Consider the following 17,348-nt stretch of genomic DNA (forward strand, 5'->3'; position numbering starts at 1 on the left):
TGCTCTCCATCATGGTTCCCATCAGCTTGGTGCTATTATCTTAAGTGTTCAGATATAGAAACTAATGCCCAATGACAGTGAGGGACTTGGCCAAGATCACTTGCCAAGTGGTAAGTGATCAAGTTAAAGTTTGTGCTGTGTAGCTCCACCTTTTAAATATATATATTTATTAATATTAATAGATAGAAGATTCTATTAATAGAATATTAATAGAATAGAATATATTAATAGAATAGAATAGAAATGCACCTGGGAACATAGACATAAGAGTGAAGCTACATTCAAACAGAAAATAAAATCCCATCTTTAATGTGATTTTAAAAAAGAATAAAGTTGAGCAAAAACACAAACAAATGATAAGCTTATATCTATTGGGCTCACTTCTAAAGACATAATTCACTACATAGGAACAACATAGCGGATATGCTATTTGGTTCTCACAAGTCGAGAGGAAAAAGGCCTAAGGAAACAAAATTCATGCATTCACTGATTAAAGACTTCTTGATAGTTTTGCTATCATTTTTTGTTGTTCTAGGTAAAAAAAAAAAAAAAAAAAGTCTAACCATTAGAGTCAATAAACCAAAATACTGAAGTTGTTTGTTAATATTTGTTTAAATTTTAAATATCATACCTTTTACAGCAAAAACCCAAGCACAACCTATATTCTAAGAAACTGACAATGAAAATAATATCATCCCCAAAAAAGCCAAATCCTCATTCAAAAGCTATGAACTGTTCTTGGTGCACACAGAGGCCTTATTCGCTATTTGGGCATCAGAGATTGTACTGGGATACAAAGAGAGGCGAGAGAAAGGAGCTGTGGTGGCTGGAGGAAAGAGAGACCAAACGTGCCATCTAGGGGGGACCAACACACCTAAAGCCACAGAAGCAGCAGCCCCCCACCCCCAACACCCAGTCCCTTCTGATAATTCACTGTACCCGCTTTGGTGCCCATGTCACACTTCGGTTCTCTCCTGGAACATGTACCCTGGCCTGAACCCCAGTTTGAGGCTCTTCCCATGACAATCTGTCTAGTCCTTGCCAGGATCCTCCTGTCAGTGGCTAGAGTCTATCCATGAGACCCAGCAGCTGACTGGGGTCCTATTTCCACTGAAACAGAACCCCCAGAAATTCAGAGCCACTGCCTCATACTTGGCAAGAAGAACTACCGCCCACCAGAATGAGCCCTGGATATTAGGTCAGCCTCTCATGAGCTTTATGTATCAAAGTCCTCTAGGTATCGTCATTGGAACACTGGCCTCCCTCCCTAAAACGGACTCTAGGCTTTTTCTTCTCTCCCTCCCAGCCTGCTCTGAGGTCCCAACACGCCTTTAGCCCGCCTGGAAAGGTTATAACATGTCACAGGTGATTTAAACTAATTTCAGTGGTGATTAATGGATTTCAAAGACCTGACCTTGTGTGCATTAGAAAGATCTACTCTTGCCTTCACTTTATTTTGTAGCTATCATTTGGCTGGATGGGTCTTCTGTCTATATTCCCAATAGCATTCATCACGCACAGTCTGTCTTCCTCACCAGCCTGCAAAGATCAGGTTTGTCTTGATCACTGCTGTATCCTTTTTCTCCTACCAACACATAGTAGGCAACTGGTAAGCATTTGCCGAATGAATAACTATGTAATACATGTGCGTAATTGTCAAGCAATTCATTAGTTTAGGAAATGAAGTGCCTGTCACATATTTGAATTTATTAATTAGCTCATAATCCTGATGCATTAACCAACACATTTTAACTTTAACATATTTACACATAAGGAGATACTTTGTAAAACTAACCAATTTCAAAGGGTAGGTAGGAGGATGATTACAAATATCTTTGCATTTAATCGTTGCTTCATAGGCTATGCAGAATTTATTTTGTATTACTGGCCTCTCAAGAGTGACTCAAAACACAAATAAATAATATGTTTTTATCTACCATCCTAACTTATGTGAAAATTTTCTCCCCTCAGAAGAGTATCTGCCAAATTTGCTTTATAAAATTCTAAGTAGACAGAAGTAAAAGTCCCTTGCTGGAAGTAGCATTTTCATTCAACAACAGAACTATAATATATATACCTTTTCTTGGGCTTCACGTTTATTAGAAAAAAAAAATCCTAGAAATTTACAGGTAAGATATATTGAGATGGTCTCATTATGTTTAGTTAAAACTAAGTATTTTATGACTTTATGACAAAAGGAAGAAATTATTTTTAAATGTTTAGGCTCAATATGATCCCTGCTGCCCCTAGTCTCCCATCTCAAATAAACCAAAATAATTTTCCAATTTTGCTCCCAAACTACTCTCTTGAACAACTGTTTCTTATCTGGTGTCTTTATGTACTGAAGACAAGTAACAAACCAGTTATGGACGAGAAAAGAAAAAAAATTCGTCAGGATGCTTTCTTAAAACCAAGTCTCCCTTTCTAACATGTACACATAAACATACATGTACAGGACTAATCTGAGTCACAGGATAGAGTTCAATTTGCCTTTAACGGTGGCCCCCTGTGACTCTGAGCCAGTCCTCTCAACACCCTGTTTCCTCATCTGTCACAGAAGAATACTAAAATTTGCTCTTTGCCAGTTTCACAAAGATGCTTCCATATCTGAAACATACTTGGGACTTCCAAAATGGGTTTGATTATTTTGTCTTACTCCATCAAAATCTTAATTTCCTGCTTTTCCAAATTGGGCATAATAATATCTGCCAACCTTGAAAGTTTATTGTAAGGATCAAGTGAAGATAATACATATGTAAAAGCTTTGAAATTTGAAAATGTTTTACATGTGAAAGTTATTTTTATTTGAATACTTTTGCAAATGCATGTCTAAACTAAATGTAAGTTATTCAAAACTACTATGAGACCTTTCCAACTTTTAGGTCCCCTATTAATATGAAGTGCAGGAAGGCTAGAGTGCTCCTGCAGCTAAATGCATTGTCTGTAGAACATGTGTGTGCCTGGAGTTCTTTGTCCAGCGGTGGAAATTAATTTGTACCATGACATTCACGTTCACTTCAAAATGTATTTTTAAGTGTCCACCGTGTGCCAGATACTTGGAGTTGAGGCTACGTCTTAGCTCGGGCTGCTACAACAAAATACCACAGACTGCATGGCTTAAACAATAGACACTTAATTCTTATAGCTCTGAAACCTGGGAATTCTAAGGTCAAGGCGTCAGGGAATTCACTTCCTGGCGAGAACTGGCTTCCTAGCTTGTAAATGGCCACCACTTGCTGGGGGCTCATGTGCCCTTCCCTTCATGCATGTGCACAAGGAGAGTGAGCTCTCAGTGTTCTTCTGCTTACAAGAGCACTAATCCCACCATGGGCACCTTGCCCATGTGAACTCATCTCAACCTAATTACCTCCCAAATGTTCTACCTTCATGCACCGTCACATTGGGAGTTAGGCCTTCAATAAATGAATTGTGGGAGATACAACAATCAGCCCATAATAGGGCATAAAGATGAAAATGACAGTGTCCCTGACTTCCTGGGACTCTCTACTGTGTTGAGAGTACACATATAAAGGAAGGAGAGCCGTGCAGGGTGTCAAGTGCCATGAGGACACAGGGGAGCCAGCCTCAGACGTCCAGGAGGAGATGACATGTGAGCTGAGTTAAAGAATGAACACAGAAGTCAGCCAAACAAAGGGATAGGAGAGGATATTCCCAGTAAATAGCATAGGCAACATCCCTAACATTGGGAATGATACAAGGTTTTTTAGGGGAAAATACAAACTATAGTATGAAAGTGTAATGTGCCATTAAGATTGGCAGAAGAGGAAAGTGAAGAAGGGGACACGTTCCACCTCCGAGGGCCTCATGTGCTTGGCTAAAGAACCCGTGATTTACGGCCCTGGCCCTGTGCCTCTCACACTGCAGTATTCAAACCAGGGGAGCAGGCAGGACTAACTTGGCCCACTGACTTGGAGTCTCAGTTTTACCCAAAGCTGTGAAAGAGAAGCAAAGTTTAAATTGCTAAATATAAGTACTAATTAATAAGTATAAATATGAAATCAGCCATCCTCAGTGTTCCATCTTTAGGATTAGGTGAGTTTGTGAAGCACCACAGTGATGTCATGTGGAAACAGCTGATGGGTTTTAGGCTCAGCAGCGCCACAGTCAGATATGTCCCCAATCACTCGTTAACTCTGGTCATGGTGTGGAGAATGGACATGAGGGAGAAAAGACAGAGAACAGGAAAGCGAGTGGGGAGGTGGGCGTAGCCTTCCAGGAAAGAGATGATGAGTACCTGAGATAGGGCAGGGATGTCGGTAGGGAGGATTTGGGGAATGTGAGCACATCTGAGAAACTTGAGGAGGTAAGGATTAGCAGCATTCGCTGGGTGATGACGTATGGATTTTTTTTAAAAAAGAGAGAAGTCAAAAGTCACCTCAGAATTTGGGCTTGGAAGACTGGGTGGACAGTTGTGCCCTTCATCAAGCTGTAGAATATGGCAGAACGTGACAAGTTAGAAGATGATGACTTCAACTCTGACCACGTATATTTCTACACACCCATGAAAATCCAGGTGAAGATGCTCAGAATTCATCCTGATAGTCTTCTCTGATTCTCCTGTGAAAAACCACAAGCATTTGCAAGGCGGTCAGAATTAGTGGGGCATTTGGCTTTATCTCCTTCCCCACTTCTAGTGGCCATCTCTAGAGTTCCTGTAGGACCTAAGCTCAGAGCCCTCACTGTTTTCTCTGATGCATGTCAACACCTACAACTGAGTAGTAACTGTCTGAGTGTGGTATCCTTAGAGAAGCACCAACCCAGTTCTGTAGAGTTCCCTGGTTTTCTAACCTTGTCAATAAAACACCATGTGTCACTGACATAATGACTACTTGTAAATAAGTAACCTAGGAGAAAATCCCTTATCATATCTTCCACCAGTCCCTTAGCCTCCTGTTTTCCTATTTCTGAACTTTATTTCACCTCCAACAACTTCATTTCCAATCCAGCTCCTGGTTTCCCAATTAGAATAAAACAAACACTGATCTCAGGTGGGGGATAAGCATCAGAAACAGATGAACTCATAAGACAAAAATCTTATGTCTCTGTCCTCCTGTTTTCATGCAAATGTCCCCAGTAATTAAATCAAGAAAAGAAAATGTAGCAAAAACATATCAGCCAAATGGTTTCAAAATTTCAAAAGAAGCTGTAAATATGGTCCTTTTTAGAAGATCAGGTTCTAACTAGAGTATGAGAAAGGGTAACAGTTGTTCTGATGAAGCAGTTTTTAAATTCTTGTCAGTGATTTAAAGAGAGATAACTGATGTATGTTGAAGAAGCTGGCAAGATTTTTAAATAGTTCGGATGCTACAGGGAGCATTTTTTTTTTCCTTAAAGCAATGTACTCAGAAGTGTTGGCAAGATTTTATTTGAACGTAGCAGTGCTTATGTGAGGAAGTTATTTTGAATTACCCTAGTATAAATATGTATGACTTTATTTGTATTGAAAATTTCCTTTGCAAGTGAGTGACTGAGAGACTGTTATATCTCTATTGCTTGGTAAATGATTTTGGTATTTCATTTTGGAAATAAAATCTTATACTCGGAATTCAAAAATAATGTCAGAAGCCTGTTTATGACCACAGGTGATTTTTGCACCTACATTAATACCTTTTGACTCTTATTCGTCATGTGGAACAATTGGCACCTGTTGTCTTGCGCCTGGCTTCCTTTGTGCAGTATTCATGTATGCATGCATTCATTCATTCAACAGACATTCTTCCACACCTCTCAGCCACCAAACTCCGCGCTAGGCACTGAATATACAGCAATGGTATTGAACTGCCTTCCTTACAATATTTCAGGTCAACATTCTATTTGCTCTGGGTAGGTTTCTGCAATATAGTGGAAATTTCTAATCTTCCTATTATAGCTTATTATTTAAAAGCTAGGCTTGTTGAAGACTTGTGGACAAGGCTATCTTCAGAGAGTTTTTCCTCTGAACAGGGAGCACCGAAAGAAAGGTAAGGAGTGGTAAAGGCCCTGAGAAATAGGACCCGATGCAGAGGGAAGAAGAGAGAGGGAAGGGTACGAGAGAAAGGAAGCATTGTAAATAGGGCTCACACTTTTCACCTGAAGACCTCTGGGCAACCAGTTACGATGCTACATGAAAACGAAACTGCTGGCAAGAGAATCATCTAGACCATTGGTTGGTGGAGCCTGCTCATTCACTTAAAGGAGAAACAAAACACAACTCCTCATCTTCTCATTTTCTTTCTTTAGCTGTTGTGTGGTCTTAGCAGGTGAGGAGATCATTTATCCTAAACTGCAAATTCACACTTGCCTTTGTAAGCAAACCATACTTGTACTAGTCCGGTCCATTTTCTCCTTCTGCCTTTTTTTTTTTTTTTTTAAGATTTTATTTATTTGACAGAGATCACAAGTAAGCAGAGAGGCAGGCAGAGAGAGAGAGAGGAAGGGAAGCAGCCTCCCCGCTGAGCAGAGAGTCTGACATGGGGCTCGATCCCAGGACTCTGGGATTATGACCTGAGCCGAAGGCAGTGGCTTAACCCACTGAGCCACCCAGGTGCCCCCTCCTTCTGCTTTCTTTCTTTTTTTTCAGGAAAAAACTCTTATTAAAATTTAATATATTTACATAAAAGTCAACCATGGAAAGACTCATCAGAGTCATTGAAAGAGAAAGACAAATATATACACATAATTCTGTATATATTCATTTGTTTTAGGCCAGGTATAAAACTGATACAGAGGAAGAGGAATAAGACAGTTTATGTTAAATAATGTAACTGGGTACATAACTTGATAAAAAGGAGGTGTGTGTGTCTAAGTCCCTAAGTTCATAGTCCCTGCCTGCTATCCTCATTTATCCTCATTCTTATCCAAGCCACTACCAGTGTGAAATGGGAGATCACTTTATTTCCCTTTAAAGCTTCTTAATGAATGTCAGATTTTACAAAAAAACAACAAATATTTACGATATAGTAGACACTGTTCTAGGGGATTGGGAAACTTGCATCAATGATTGATCACCTTCCTTTGTCAAATAAATTACTATTTAGAGATCCTAAATGAAGCAATGATTAAAAATTTCCAAGTGATGGTACTTTGCTTCAATATCATAAAACACATTACTTTGCTCCAAATCCAAAGTTCAAAGTGACTTCAAATGCAAGCATACTTCACCCAGTCCTGAATATTTCCCTCAGCCACACAAGAACCCTTCCTAGTAGAAGCAGAACTTCAATAGAGATTGTCTCCACCTAAGGACCATGCAAACTATTGTAAATAATTTTTCAATATTCTATATAAATTGTAGATGATGGAAGGTAACACTATTCCTCAGGATCATGCTGATTTCTCTAAACTGAAATTCTAAATATTTGTTAGATAGATAAATTAAGCTTTAAAAGAATGAGGTTTTGCTTTTTCCTTCTTGTTTTGAAAGGCCAACATTTTTTGTGAACATTCACTTTTGTTCTGTCCCTCTTGTCTAGAAGGGTCCGGACATACGCCAAGAACAATAGGTAAGCTAGCTGTCCTCAACCCAGAAGAATTACCCCTTTGCGACAGGAGCCATACTTATAGTTCCACAACAGCCAAGGAAAAACCCAATAGGAACAGATTTTTTGTGTGTATGTAACAAAGTTATTTCCAGAGACTGAGAAAGAAGCCTGGTTTGCACTGTAGTAGAACCATTGGACCAATATGCTTCCTGTGTCCACAGCCCAGTCCTCCCCAGATGCCCTCCATTCTAGGGCATAGGGTAGAAAAGTCACATACACAGTAGATCATGCCAGGGCCTGCTGACCAACCCCACTCCCAAATTTGCAGGCAGGAGAGTGAAGCAACATCTGTGCTATACACATAGTCTTACTTTTTATATTTATTTTTTTAAGTAGATGTTTCAGCACTCAACTTGAGGGCTAGGAAGAAGATACTGCGGGCCAAATTTCTCAGTGCCATTCTATCCGTTCTACCCTCTCCATGATTCCTTCAATGCTCTAAGATTTTGGTAAGATTAGGTAAAGAGCTTGGGACAGTGTTAAGATCATCTTCCTTTCACTTTGAGCTAATGGGATCTTTGACACTTTCTGACTACACTACGCAAGCTACAAGACTGCTCCCTCCCTTGCCACGTCACATGGGGAGAATGACATGGGGAAATACCTTTTTCTTGCAATTACAAATGGACATGTGAAATATATAATCTATTATCGTGTTGTTTGTTATCACACAATCACGAACCCCCCCACACACACACACCTTTTCTACTACAAATTCAAAAATTCCGTGGTATTTTTCTTTTCTCTCTTTTTTTAAGGATTTTATTTATTTATTTATTTATTTAGAAAGAAAGCATGCATGTGAGCAGCGGTGAGGGACACAGGGAAAGGGAGAGAGAGAATCCCAACCAGACTCCAGGTCCAGTGTGGAGCCTGACGTGGGGCTCGATCCCATGACCCCAAGATCATGACCTGAGTAGAACTAAATAGTCAGACGCTTAACTAACTGAGCTACCCAGGTACCCCTACTGGTACCTCCTATTTTTCTAATCAGTGAGCATTAATGCCTGTATAATGAAAGAACCAGTTAAATAATTTCTAGTAGAATCATAAAATGAATAATAATAATTAAAATAATAAAATAAATAACTAAAACACATGCTATATCTACACTCCTTTTTTATAATTTAACTTCATATATTTTTCAGATAATTCATGGGAAGGAATTCCTACTTATTGATACATGTATCCTGTATCAGACATTTTACATATGTTGTTGTTATATTTTTTCATCACAATCAGCTAAAACCTAAGTATTCTTCTGCCCTTTTTTTTTAAAGTAATCTCTATGCCCAACGTGGGGTTCAAACTCACAACCCCAAGATCAAGTCACATGTTTTACCTACTAAGTCAGCCAGGCACCTTTATTTTGCTCATTTTAAAAATGAGGTTCATAAAAGTTTAATATCTTGCCCTCAATACACAATTATTATACACAAAGCAGGGAATCAAATCCAATTCATCTAATTCCCAAATCTATATCTTTGCCATTGTAATAGGCTATCATTGAGGAGACTATAAAGAATCTAGTGTCAAATACGTCCAGTTTACAGTCAACAGGCAATAAAAGAATTATATAAGAAATAAGAACTATTCCCAGATATGCCTGCATCATGATCTTCATCGCTAATTTGTCCTGCACTTGGGCCCAATACTGGAGCCAGGCTTAGCGAGGACGAAACTGCACACAGGAGCCTTTCTGGAGCTGAGGGTCCTGGAGAGAAGACTGAACTAACCCGTGAAGCCACAGGCAACAAAGCTAGAGAAGCATTCAGCCTGAGAATTTGACTTCAGTCAATGTTATAACTAGAGAAATGAGACTAAGTATTAGGTCCAAGAGGCAAAATAAGCCATACATGGAAAAAGAAATACTAACACAATCATCCAAGAAGACTGGAAGTAGAACATGATAGAGTGTGCAGAGTGGGTAGACACAAGTGGTTTGGAAGGATATCTGCAAAAGGTGAGATGATTGGGGATGACCTGTGCATGTGGTGTTGGCCATGAAGGTGGCCCTGGCAGATTCAAAGTCCTACATAGAACCAGACCCTTGACTTCTAGGGAAAGTCATCAATTCTCCCTAGGTCAGCTCTAAAACTGTCAGGCCTAGAGAAGCAGTCTTGTTGTTGTTGTTATTTTCTTAGCTATTATTATTGCATAGTGGTGCTTATCATGGAGAAGAACATTTTTAAAGAAGGGTTTTTTTGTTTTGTTTTGTTTTGTTTTTTATTTATTTGACAGAGAGAAATCACAACTAGGCAGAGAGGCAGGCAGAGAGAGAGGAGGAAGCAGGCTCCCCACGGAGCAGAGAGCCCTATGCGGGTCTCGATCACCAGACCCCGAGATCATGACTTGAGCCGAAGGCAGAGGCTTTAACCCACTGAGCCACCCAGGCGCCCCATGGAGAAGAACATTTTTGAGAGGACGGTCTGACACCAAAAATCACCCCCCTGGAATGGTGCAAAATTAGAACTGAGTAGAGCACAAAGTTTATAATTTTGACCTTTTAACAGAATGAGGACTATTACAGAAGACCACAAAGCAGTATGAAGTTATTTCCAGGTCACCAGACAATCTGTAGGTACAAACAATTGCTGGTCCCATTTCCCTTTAAAAAAGGGAAAAGAAAAAGGTACAGGCCACTCTGAGCCCCCAGACTGATGTCCAAATGGCCCTTTTGGTGATTTTGACCTACAAGGAGTATGGAAGGAATTCTCTGAGAAAGAAAACAATTAGGGGACACTTGGAGTGTTTTGAGGAGTCAAAGAAAACAACAACAACAAAAAGCCATCAGTATTGGGATTAAAAATCACAATAGTTTTTTTCCCCTTAGCATTTGCATCCATTTTTCAGGTTTTGCACCAAAAAGAAAATCTGGCCTTGTGGATGTTTAAGAGACTAGGGATTCATTTTCCATTTAATAAACTGATTTTCTCCCCCACTATAGGTACTTGGAATTAGCACAAACCCCAGGATAACTACAATTCCAAAAGGGAATGTTCAGTTCATTATGAATGGTCTTAACAGCAAATAATGCTCTGACAGCCAAATTCCTGGTCTCCAAATTTGTAAATTTGCCTTTTTTTCTCACAATTCTTACTCAAGACTGCTTCTGAGCTTTTGCACATTTAACCCTTACACTCAAAGACAGTATGTTACTAAACAACATGAGAAACTTCAAGCTTATACACTTGGATTAAAAGAAGTCTGATATTTATAACCAAATTATAACCATCTTGAATACAATAAATTAACTGCTGAATGAACATAATAAAGAAATACTGTATTTATTCTCACATCGATGGCTATGCATCCCTTGAACAGGTCTAAAGAATCATAAACTAGCTATAAATCTTACGATGTTTTCCATTTTATTTCTTCACTTAATGACAAGGCACTCATTTCTCAATAGAAAAATTATGAATGATACTAAAGTTAAATAGTTGTTTTTAGTAATCAAAATTAATTTATACTATCTTTAATTGATCTGTATGTTCTGTGTTATTTTTTCAACTTCTCATTATAACAATAAAGCTACATTGTAATGACATTTCATGTATTACTTCATTTAATTCCTGATAAAAACCCTAAGGAATGAACACTATTAGCATACCCACATTGTTGATAAGGAAACAAGTTTAGAGTAAGTTGCCTGTAATCACACAGGTAGTAATCTGGACTACTAGCATCAGAAATAGATCCTTCAGACTTCAACTGACACAGGGGCATTAAGATTCCAGGGACATATTTGCGTGATCATTTTTAAAGGACTTTAAATCAGACTATATATTAATAAGTAAAAAAATGTAAAATTACCTTAAGTACCATGTCTTATTTGTCAATTATCTCAGTGTTCCACTTATTGACCTGTATAAATAGACATAACCAAAAAGTTCAATGATCAAATCCCAATAAGAAAAATACGGTGCATAATCAGTGCTTATCTCTGCATTTGGAGAGGAGAGGGAACTGATTTTACACAGGGTATTGTTTTTCCTAATTAACTGTAGTTTTGTCACATATTTGTATGTTATTGCTACATAAATGGTTTACAAATTGTTAAGAAGTTTTATGGCTATCTAGAAAGAATACTACAACTTAATAAACTTACACAAATGCTAAAGAGAAATTTTACATTAAAATGTTACTTTGTTTCTTTGTCCTAAGAGAATGATTAAAAAAAAAAACAACACAGCTAAAATCAAGCATTAGATATGCAAATATGTGTTCAGATCAGAGATACCAAAATTATTCAAATGATTAATTATTCATCATAAAATGTCAATTAATAATTATGAAGCATAAAAGGCATCTTTCTAATGCATCTTTACTTTTCTTGGCCTAAAAAGCAGCTTAATATACATGTTCAATTGACTTCTAACAAGTTCCAAAAATGCAACAAAGTAAACAAATTGTAAACAAGTGCAAACTCTGAATATCAATAAGTGAACACAAATGTGCTCAAAAATGAATGAAAGACAAAAAAACAAGGAAAACAAAAACATAGCCACATTCATGACATAAGCAGCCCCATGTTCACTCACCTGCTAGGTAATGGGGCAACCTGGCCAAGAAACCAACCCAAGGACTCAAGTTGTGAATTTGTTTAGCAAGTACAAATAAACTTGTTTCTCTCTGAAGTGAGGGTGCTTTAGGAATTTTTATGCTTTCTGAATAAACATTAAAAGATAAAGCAGTTTCAGTTTCTTTAAATTACCTATCATAATTTCTAAAGTCTGTTAAGTACTGCTAAAGTTTCATTGTAAATGAGAATTTTTTCACATTGCTTTACTTACAAATTATTTCTCTTTTTCAAGTATTATTTTTTTTTCCAGGAAGATTGTATCTTTAAAAAAAAATCAGTTTGAGCTGATAAGATTCAGGATAAGAAACCATTTGATTACTAAGATATTGATTTATATTTATGATTATGATTTACTTTTCACTGACACCTGGTGAACTTGCTCTCTGATGACCCAGGGAGTTATTTTACTTAAGGCGTCCCTGACCTCCTACTGGTAGATTAATTACATATTAAACACTGTGTTTTCAAAACTAAATGATAAATCTGGACACATAAAGGAGGCACAAAAGATTCAGAGCGACAGCGAGAGCCAGAGAGAGAGAGGGGATGCTAAGAAACAAAACAAGAGATTGCAAAAAGAAGATAATCAGATAAAAAGAAAGGAGAATGTAGAAAATGCAATTGGAAAAGAATTTCAAGAAAATAAGGATAAAGGACAGGGAGGGCTGACAGGAGGGCAAGAGGGAGGGAGGAAAGGAAGGATTTTTGGTTTCTAATTCCCTGGCGAAGCTGCTGGCGTCCGCGCCCTTAACGCCACAGCCTTCCAAGTTGAGGCGAAAGCCACCTCCTCCGGCCTGCGTCGCATCCAACTTACTCCAAGTTTTCTGGTGACTCCTACAGGGCCCCTTTCCGTCCCCGCCTCCCCCTCCCCCGGAGAGATTGACAGTCGCGTGGAGGAGGCTTTTCCAGGCACAGCCTTTCTCATGGTAATCAGCCCCCAGCATCACCTCCCGGCTGCGGCCGCTCCCGCTCCTTGCGCAGCTCGCGGACCCCGGGGACCGGAAACAGGGCGGCGGGCGGGGAGCAGGCTAGCTAGCGACCCAGGTCAGCTGACCCGGCGGCGGGGCGGGGGTCGCGGGGTTCCCGGGCGGGTACGGGTTTGGGGAGGGCGGGCGAGCGGGCGAGCGGGCGGGGACCGACACCCCCCCCCACACGTGCTCCTCCGCCTGCGCGGCGGGGCCTTACCCTGAGATCGAATGGAGGGACCGAAGCTGGGGGCGTGGGGGACCGAGCGCGCCGAGAATTGGGGGCGACAAGCAGACCTGTTTTGCATCAATAAATTAAGACGCTCATTTGAATCCTGAAGTTTTCTGGTTCCTGTCAGTGGAGACGTTGGCAAAAGCACTGAAGCCGAGATTCAGCCTTAACTTCAAAAAATAAAGGAAAATAAAATAAAAAGAACCCTTCAGCTGGCCTCCCTGCTGGGGCCAGGTGACGTGCGTGATTCCACAACCCGAGGGCCTCACAGCAGGGATGTTAGGGTCGGTCTGAGGTTCTCTAGTCCTGTTTTGATTTTGTTTAAGAGGGTTTCTCAGAGAGATGCTCCTGATTTTTTTTTTTTTTTAAATAGATTTTCCCCTCCTATCCTAGGCTCAACTCCGAATGGATTGGATTGCAAGTTTGCACGTGAGAAAACCGTTTGGCTTGACTTGGACCCCAGCCGCCCCCCACCCCCTCCACACACACCCCAATCCAGGGGTCTCCCTTATCACCCTTTGCTTGCAACTCTAAAAGAAGTTGCCCACCTCCTGCGTAACAACACAGGGTTGAAATAATTCCTCTAGATGAAAGATCAATTCCGTTTCAAAACGAGAATACGTTCCTATTTTTTTTTTTATTTTCTCCACATGGTACAAAATAAACAGAATTTGCTATAAAAAAATATTCATTAGCTGGGCCAAATTCGAATTCCTTCTACAGCCTGCGTGTTCAAGGGCAGAAACATTGTATCTCTTCGGGCTTCTGGGCCGGCAAGCGGAGCTGGGGGCTGGCGCGAGGGGTGGGGAAAGGGGGGGGCGAACTGCTGTGAAAGTTGGGGAAATTGACAGATTGAGAGGTGAATGGGGGGACAGGCACCAGATCCTGGCTGAAGGAAATTGGAAAACAAAAGTGCATCTTTTTACCCTGCCTGGGTGGAGGGGATCCTGAGGGAGGCAGTTTATTTTACCGAAAGAAATCCTAAAGAATTTTTTTTCTCCCTCCAATGTCGATTGCAGCATCATTTCACATTTACTTGTATCTGTTGTTTTAATCTCCTTCGTCTGCGCTAATCTCGAAATGGATTATTAATGGGGAAGAAAGATCGGGAAGGAGCGATTGATTTGCAGGACTTGTTTTTGCTGTGTGAGGAGCCGAAAGCACCAGTCCTCTCTCGACTTTTCCCTGCGCCCTGCGCTCATGCATCCCGCTGATCCCACGATCCTCATTGTCCCCAACCTGGCCTTCGGACTAAGGGAGTGTTCGGAACAAATTTATATTCGGCTTCCTCCGATCTCATAGCCTCTGCGTTGGTGGGAACTCTCGGTCAAATGAGGAGCAGAGTGCCAGGGGCGTGCCAGGCAGGGGCGGGGGGGCAACCTGCGTGCGTGCTCACCCCTCTCAGAGACTCTTCCCTTGCTACCATCCAAACATACACCTTAATAGGAACCTGAAAGATTGCGCTTTTTTTCTTTTTTTACCTCAAATCAAATACTCGAAAGTCGGAACTCCCAGTTCTAAGTGTTGGGGCTGCCTCCTGCCACTTCAACAATTACTGAGCCCAGAGCAATCAGATGATTAGGTGTTTTTAATGGAAATACTCGAGTCTCTCTCTCTCTCCTCTCTCTTTCTCTCTCTCTCTCTCTCTCAAGCCAGATCCTAAGTAACCTGACACTAATATACATAATAAAGACAAGTGATTTGTTAGCCCTTCCCTTGGACTCTTTGACCTGAGGTTTTGCTATGAGTGTCTGCGACTGTAACCATCCAATGACTACCTGGGCTAACCAGTGAGTGGGATCTTGACTGGAATCACTCCTTGCAATGAATGGGATCCTTCTTCCATGGGAATGGAAGTGGGGATACGGAAAAGCAAACTCCAGAAAGCTGAATTCCATTTTTTTTTTTAATAAAAAGGAGGGGAAAGTGGGAAGAGGAAGAAAAAAGGACATTAATAATAAAGAGAAATCTCAGAGGAGGAATTTGATAAATCATACATATATTTAGTATGTACTATTGCAAGTAATGTAAAACATAACATTTAAAATGTCTGGCCCATATTGGAAATCATTAATTTTCCTTTTTTATAATTAACTTTTAGACTGATGATCTTGAATGCTCCTCTTCTATAGGTAAATTATCTGTAATGGGGTGGGGAAGAAGATTAATTTATCTAGTTATTCTCATTGTAATACTCAAGTTGGGAGAGAGGTGAGTCTGTAAACAACTGTGAAAATTTACTTGTTTGCCACTTAAAGGAAGAAGTGGCTGTGGTCATGCTGGAGAGCTATTGCCCCCACCCCATACAAAATACAAAGGCGTGCACCTCTGGGAGTATGGACGTGACTACCCATGTGGTGGCTTTCCCCTCCTCTGAGTACAATTGCAAGTGACTCCTGAATTCAAAGTCTTGCTTTAGGCACACATTCAAAGCACAATTCAAAGCAGTTTATCTTAATATAAGTAAGAGTCTGGTGTTGGATCAGGGTAGTGCTTGTTTCAGATTTCATCAGCCTGAAGACAGGGGCTGTGACACTAACAATATTAAAGCAGAAAAGCTGGCGTGAGGTTCTTTAGTTCTCTTTAACACCTCCACCTTTACCTTTGCTAAATGTCCAAAGGCTGTGGGACTGGAAGTTGGTGTTCTGAGGTTCTCAAGCACTTTCACTCTTCAAAAAAAAAAAAAAAAAGTCTCACAGTTCTTTAAGAAATTGAGCCTGAGCCATTGGAGGCTAAGAGATTTCTTCCTTTTCCGATAAATGCCTGTGCTCAGCATCCTCAAATTTGGCTGTCTTTATTTACTTCTATATTAGTTCCAATTACGTGCAGTGTAAACCAGCTTTTTGATTAACAAAACAGCAGAGCATTGGTTAAGAACACTTAAACTTCAAAAAAAATTCCCCTGGGAAGTGGGCTCTGAATTGGTTAATAATGTGCAGTACTTGCTAAATTGCTGACTTCCAGATGTGGAAAATATCTTTCTTGTTTAGGACCTATGTAACCTGATTGGATTACGACAGAAGCGTCACGTTGGAAGCTTTTGAGTGATTATTTAATTAACCATACAGTAGAAAGCTGTATTCTCCAGGAAATCCCTTCCATATTTACATAACCAATCCCTTCAGAGCAAAGGTGGAGTCTTTTCTTTTTAATTTTACTTTAATTGCAATATCAAAAAAATATATATCCCCAAACTTAGACCCCATACCATTTAATATTATGCTCTTCCTTCCCTGGTAAGTTCCTCTATGGCCTTTCTCCTTTTCCTCCTACACACACTCCCTCACTTTGTAGTGAGGTCTCCGTGAGATGTAGAGGGATTCAGAGATCAGTCAACCCAGCGCTCTATGTTAATTTACTTAGAGACCCTTTTTTTAAAATGCCAAACTACTTTTTAGTATTGGGATCTAATCCAGAAATTCATCATACACACACCCCAACGCACACACCCTAAGAGGCAGTTCACATGCAGCTTTTTTTTTCCCCTGGCTCTGCCATCTAAAAAGAAAAAAATAAATAAATAAGAAAAAGGGCAAAGAATTTAGTTCCAGAAGACGTGCTGAGAAATCCACACAACTTAATGTGCATCTCAAATCTGGTCATTAGAAATATCTGTATAAGAAGGGGCGATCAGGATTGAGGACCCGGGATCTTTCCCTTTAACTTTCGCCCCTAAGAGTTCTCCAGTTCTGTGAATGGTGTGCACCGTTTTCCGCCCTGTACTCTGTAGGATTTAGTGATGAGGATAATGATGCCAAAGGCTTGACGGGGGGGGGGGGGGGGGGGGGGGGGGCGTGGAGAAGGGAGGGAGGGAGGGAGTCGAGAGGGAGGGAGAGAGGAAGGGAGGGAGGTGGAATTTCATTTCTTCCACTAAAGCGTTTGCGGAGACTTCAAGGTATAATCTATCCCAGATCCTTTCCCAGAGAGAAACTTGGCGATCACGTTTTCACATGATGCTCACGCTCAGGGCGCTTCAATTATCCCTCCCCACAAAGATAGGTGGCGCGTGTTTCAGGGTCTCTCCT

General features: G+C 40.3%; 1 long non-coding RNA gene across 4 annotated transcripts in view; it reads right to left on the minus strand.

Moving 5' to 3' along the window:
- Positions 1 to 13,612, minus strand: part of LOC123951114 — a 124,691-nt gene extending 111,079 nt beyond the window's left edge. For 3 of the 4 annotated variants that reach the window (XR_006820345.1, XR_006820347.1, XR_006820344.1), the window contains exons 1-3: positions 13,312 to 13,612; positions 11,358 to 11,408; positions 4,397 to 4,578 (exon numbers count right to left, since the gene is read on the minus strand). This is a non-coding gene — a long non-coding RNA (uncharacterized LOC123951114). Of the gene's footprint in view, positions 1 to 4,396; positions 4,579 to 11,357; positions 11,409 to 12,940; positions 13,075 to 13,311 lie in introns of those variants that run through there. The other variant, XR_006820346.1, reaches the window with a different exon arrangement.
- Positions 13,613 to 17,348: the final 3,736 nt, after the last annotated feature.

This window comes from Meles meles, chromosome 9 (genome assembly GCF_922984935.1).
Source record: "Meles meles chromosome 9, mMelMel3.1 paternal haplotype, whole genome shotgun sequence".
Classification (NCBI taxonomy): domain Eukaryota; kingdom Metazoa; phylum Chordata; class Mammalia; order Carnivora; family Mustelidae; genus Meles; species Meles meles.